The sequence below is a fragment of the Phalacrocorax carbo genome, chromosome 8 (genome assembly GCF_963921805.1).
Source record: "Phalacrocorax carbo chromosome 8, bPhaCar2.1, whole genome shotgun sequence".
NCBI lineage: Eukaryota > Metazoa > Chordata > Aves > Suliformes > Phalacrocoracidae > Phalacrocorax > Phalacrocorax carbo.
Window position 1 is genome coordinate 32,004,142 of NC_087520.1, and position 6,152 is coordinate 32,010,293.

At 37.8% G+C, this 6,152-nt stretch overlaps 1 long non-coding RNA gene across 1 annotated transcript; it reads left to right on the forward strand.

Moving 5' to 3' along the window:
* The first annotated feature begins 369 nt into the window (after window positions 1-369).
* Window positions 370-5,618, forward strand: LOC135314783 (uncharacterized). The gene is made up of 3 exons (XR_010374269.1): window positions 370-548; window positions 1,423-1,731; window positions 1,841-5,618. It is a non-coding gene; the product is annotated as an uncharacterized LOC135314783 (long non-coding RNA).
* The last annotated feature ends 534 nt before the right edge of the window (window positions 5,619-6,152 follow it).

Genomic DNA, 6,152 nt, shown 5'->3' on the forward strand with positions numbered 1-6,152 from the left:
TTGACACACATATCCTTATAAATTTAGTAAAGGATGTTAACATGAATAAAAATGTAGATTATGACTGAAAGCTCATTCAAAGGAAATGGAAAATTGCAGAAGTGTTTTTGCTTTTTTCCAGCTAGGGATATAAATTTGCTTAATGATGTTGTTGTGGGGTTAGCTGTGAAGGGAGGTGAAAAAGGGTGAAGTTTGCAGTATTTATGTAGATGGATGCATACAATTTTGCCCCATGTTATTGGAGCCTGCGTTATTGTCAGTGGTAAATATGTGTCTTACTGAGATATGGATTATTAGCATTAAATACTGATGCTACTAGCTAGAACAAGGAGGCCTGGTACTGGCTTTCCATTCATGTTAGTTCTCTTGTCTTTGAATACTGTGACAGTCTCTTTCATTTTTCTTTCTTTTGAAATAGGTTTAGTTATCGCAGTTATGCTGAACAGTGACAAATTGTGTCATGGCATTGTGATGAAGACACATCCTTTCTGAGGAGAGAAGAAATCTGAAATTTACACATGTGTACCGAATTCTGAAGAGACAAAAAGGTAATACATTATAAAAGGGTCTAGTTTCCAAAGTATCCTTTACTGAAGCATGTCTCCAATTGTATATTATAGCCTTTCTGTGCAAAAAGTTGCTGGCTTTCTTAAAAGAAGACTGATGCTTGGAAGCTGCCTTGCTATGTAAAATGGATAATACAATATAAGAGAAATGTTAGTAACTGATCATAAGCCCATTCTTCATGAGTTTTATGTAGGGTGAGGAGAGGAGTTGCTACTGTTGCAAGGGTCTCTCAGAAAGTAGATGGTACAAGCTGTGTCATGTTTCCAAAGACGTTATGGTTGTCCATATTACTACCTGTCCTAAAAATTAAGAGTATAAAGAGATAGCAAAGGAGCAGGCAAAATGTTGGCAGGTGGCCTACAGTCCAGAATGAAAGCAGTGTAGGGTTAAAGCTCTCAGTTCCACTGATCCCAAATGGATAGGTCCCTTTGCCGTCATTATCTTATGTGGGGCACCTTCTTGCCCCCCATATAACATCTTAAAAAAATAGCACTACCTTCTTTAGTATCAAGAACAGCATGAAAAGAGCAGAATGAATATAGTGTAGCAGGACTAGCAAAAGTTTATTCCTTATCTAAATTTAAAATAAATAATACTTTGGAGCAAAATAGTTGTCTTGTATTCTGCCTAGACTCACTTTAGCCAATGTTTGGCTGGACAGAGCAAGTATGTGCAAGGATGTTGGTTACAGGAAAAACTGGGGATACTGAAATGCTGCTTTATATTTTCAGACTTTCACTCTGGGGACACTGTAAACAGAGAAGCTTTTAAAAGTGTGAACAGGGCAATGCTGTTTGGTTCTTTATCAGCAACATAAGCCTCACTGAAATGTTTTCTTTGGGTTTGTCTTTGCAGGAAAATTGGCCACAGTGCCATACTGGAATACCTCCCCAAAGTAAGCTACAGATCCTAGTGGTCACATTAGTGCCATCTTTGTCAACCGCACAGTGGACAGCTCTGACACTCAGCCAGTTGGTCCAAATTGACTTCTGTCCACAAGATCAGGTCCATGAGACAGAAACTCTTCGATAAAAGAGGATTTCAGTTCAGTTGACAGTGTAGACTCATGTGGTAATAAAAGTCACTTCAGTCTGGAGTAATGAATGAATTAGTTATTAAAAAACCAAGGCTGCTGGCACAAAGTTAACATGTGCTACTTAGGAGGTGAGCCATTTTTTGCAATGTTTTTTTTTTTGGTTGCTTCCTTTGTGTGGACTTTTGGAAAACTTCTCATTTACTGACTTATTGTTTTTCCTTAATCTCCTTTTATCAGCCAGACTGACATACTTCTCCCTAACATCTTCAGAAGAATGGCCTGCGTGTGATTCCCAGAGAAGCAGGACTCTTCAGCTGACTTTCCTCTTCTGGTCTGCAGTCTCACTCTCTGCTTTTGATTCTTGGAAAGAGTGGTTCCAGGAGAACACATTTCACATGCTCTTAGCTTTGCTTTTTCTTAACACAGATCAATGATGCTATTGTAGCTTATGGTTTCCTCTTTCTGTGTTACTCTCATCTAGGTTTCTTATCATATCCCCTTTCTTTTCTAGGACTGCCTGTAGCAGTGAGTAGGTCACAGAAGTATTAGTAGAGGCCTAAGCCCGTGGGTTTCCCAGGGTGGTTCATATTCAGATTTGGTTCATACAACAATGAAGGTCCATGAGTGTCATTTTCTAAGGAAGGGACTTGTTATTAGACAAACAGAAGTTAAAACAGGCAAGAAAAGGTAGTCTGAAGATATGCCAAGAAACTGGAATAAGACCAGGGAGTCTGTAGAACATACTTGGCCAGATTTCTTAGAAAAATAAGAAAACGTGATTTGTCCAGTTGAAAACTGTCTATGGCATCAAACTGTCTAAAATGGAAAGCAAAGGAAAATAAAGCAATGTAGTGCACAGCGGTATGTCCTGGCAAGCACTTGAAGGGCAGGAAAAGAACGTGACAAAAGAGAGAGGAAATTAATTCTGATTACATTGTTAGAATGTGGTCACCCTGATTCCATAACAGTCTTGTCCTTGGTTCAAACAAACAAACCCCCACTACGTTAGTTTTAAATATATAATAAATCAGGAAATAATAGTAGCAGATGAAGACTGACAAATCATAGGATTCCAGGGATATGATGTGAAGCAGATCTTGGGGAAATGGAATTGATGGGAAAGCGTTGGTGCTGAGCAGCATATCCCAGGATTACAAGTGACTGCATTTCTGTGTTTGATGCTGTACTTCAAAGTGAAGGATGATCTTTATTGAGAAAAGTTTCAGCATGGTTTGTGCACTCTTTTCTTGGGCATCTGACACACCACAGAGTTTGCTGATGTTAGTGTATCTGGTTTTGAACATTAGTTATGCAAAGTTAGAATTAATCTGTTGGGAGAGTTCAATTCCCAATTGTTATTTGTTACAGTAATTCTAATTTCTTTATTTATTTATAGAAATTGATGAACTCTTATCTGTGTACTGACTTTATTCTCTGGTAGAAGGGTCAGTGGCAGTGTGATAGTTACAGTATTATGTCCAAATTTACTTTCCCAAATACAGAATAAAGAGACAAAAGTAATGTCATCAGTTAGAGTTAAAAACTAGTCTTATGCTTTATGTAAAATGTAGTGGATCAGTGAATCACATTTTCAAGGCAGTTCTGGACTGGCTTTTTTACAATACACTGCTTTTTAGCAGAAGAGGCTATAAATTTATGGATGTTTATGAGCTCTCCCCTATGAGCCATGTAACAAGTATGTAGGATTGAGAAGCAGTGGGTTTCTCCAGGGTTTTTGTATGTCCATTTTTCGTATTCAATTAAAATGCAGGAAATAACAAAGGGTGTATGTACTGAAATTTGTAGATGATACAATTTATTCTGCTGGGTTTAGGATCTTATACTTCTATGGATATATTTTTTTAACTTTGAGGGGATGGACAGCTGGATTTGGATTAACTAGAATTTAATATTTGGAAGAGCTGGCTGTGGTCTTTGTGTTCCTGTACATCTTTGTGTAACCTTGGAGATTGTTCTTCTTCTTTCTCTTGTTTTCTTTTTTCCCCTCTTCTGTTTTGTTTTTTTAAAGGGTTTGGTTTTGGTTTTTTTTTTTTTGCTGTGAAGTAAAAATAAAGGGCCTCAATACCTCTGAGGACTTGGACCTCCATCTGTCTGTACTTTGATTTCCTAGGAGAACTTCTGCTGGAAGAGTATGATCTGGTATAAATTAATTCGCTCAAGAGCACTTGAGTCTTTAGATGCTTCTTGTTTTGTTTTTTTTTGTTTTTCTTTTTTTTACTTTAGGTTAATGCTGATTAATAATTGATCTCTACCTACCATGACTTCCCTTTCCAGGATAAAAAAATGTTGTGACATATTCCTTTTTTGAAAAGCTTAAATTAATGAACACAGTAAATGTAGGCATACTGGTAAGCAGCATCCTGACCTAAAAAAAGCAATTCAAAATAAATCACCCACCTCCAAGAAAGATAAAAATAATATTCAGTAAGAGTTGTTTCCGCAGCTTGAAAGCGAGAATAAATTTCTTAAAGCAAAATGAATGTTATATGCCGTTATTCTAGTGGAAGCAAAAAAGAGCCTAAAATTCTTAATGCACTGGAAAAAAACAAGAGCAAAGGCTGAAATAGCATAATCCTTTCCTCTCCAAAATTTGGAAACAGGAAGGAAATAGTAGGGAAATAGACCTTTAAATATTGAAATGCATTATCTTAAAGGAATTGCTCTGAAACAGCACATCAGCAATATTAATGCTGGCAGGAGGGTGTGTCTGTGGGAGCAGAGAATGAAAATTATCTGAATAAATCGTGGAGATCACTTTTCCACATAAAGTGCCCATCAGATTTATGCAGAAGTACATGAACAGTCATGGGGTTGTCCTCATGTCCTCCAGGACAGTGACCTACCTTGATTCTCATGAATGTCTGAGCTGAAATCCATACTCCCTTCATGTTGTAAGCACTGTGTGACCATGCTGCATGATTTTAGGGCCTAGCCCAGCTCTCAGTGAAGTTTACTTTTCACATTAATAGTGGGTGAATTGGGCCAGCCATAGTTTCTTACGATCCCTGTCAAAAAAAGTATCCATTTCAGTTACTAGTGATGTCCTTTCAGTTTGTAAAATGATTTGGCGCTGCAGTGCAGCCTATAAATACCAGATCGGATTGCCGTGGCAATGGGAGAATAATTTTTTTCTTTTTTTGGAAATGCCTAAAAGAATGGGGTGAGCCTCAGAGCCACAGCTAGCTTAGAAATGAAGTGGCACCTGAGCTGGTCAGCGAGAAAGGGACAGACTGCTTATTAGAAACGCTAGAGGATGGAGTTCAAGGAATTAGGTCAAGGCTGAAATACTGGCACTGTTGAGCTCATTGGAGGCAGAATTTCACTTGAGATTTCCCTGAATAAGGGAAATTCTTTGAATGGATGACATGTGACCACCCTCTTGCCATCTCTCCCTCATTCTTCTTCCTCTTTACATTTCAATATTATAAATTGTTGGATAATTTACCATTTCTTTTTGAAGCATGAGAAAACTTGGCAGAGAGTACAAAGTTGAAAGTAACTCATTCTGTAACAGTTTCAGATCCATGCTGATTGTTAATTTTGTGTAAAGGTGATTTTCTTATCAAATGGCTTCTTAGAAGGCTGTCTCTCCATGTGACTAATAGGACTTCATGGACATGGCAAGCCTCCCAGGAACCATGAGGGAAAAGAGCAGCATTGCTGCAAGTTGTAGAACCATCCAGAGGAATCCAATGACTCTACAACTACTTGTGTAGGAACTTCATTGCTTTGTTTGTCTGATTAAAGATCACCTCTGAAAATGTCACAGAATCTGAGGTATTTACTTGATCTAACAGGCCCTATCCCTTGCAAAGGAAATCTGACAGGTAACGGAGAACAATATATGTCTTAAAGGTCCAGTTCCAAGTAGATTTAGCATGTCTCTTTTGCTAGAGAATTATAGATTGGAGTTTAGTCAAAGACCACTGTCAGTTACATTTTCTCAATATTATTATTGAAGATTTTAAGTGGTTCACAAAATGCTTTTTACATTTTAAAATTGCTTCATGAGTATGGATCAATCAGCAAAATATAGCAGTAATGAGTTCCTTTTAATAGCAAAGAGCTCACTAATTACTGTGCTGATTATATAAACCAAGATTTTAGCCAACAAAACAGCTCCTGCAGGCACTGTCCTTCCACCTGCTGGGGGGCAGGCAAAAATAAGAGGAAATAATTTTTCTTTTTAGTCTGCTTCAAATCCTAGGAAAAAAAGTGTGCTCACTCACTTTCATATATGACATAATCTGAAATTAGGTGATGCTTCCACAGGTCTTTGTTTTCAAAGACCACCACCAAAATTTAAAAAACATCACAAACACTGTCTTTTTTCTCTTCAGAAGGAGAGTCCTGTAGGTGTGAGATTTAATCTGGGACCAATCAGTGAACAGGTGTTTGCCATTGATTTCATTTTGACCAAGATGTATTTTCTGATTTATTTCACTACACCAGGCCCTGTTTGGCAGCAGGGTGATGAATGCTGTGCATTGATACCCAGCAGGAATTCTCTAGCTGTCCACAGGCATAG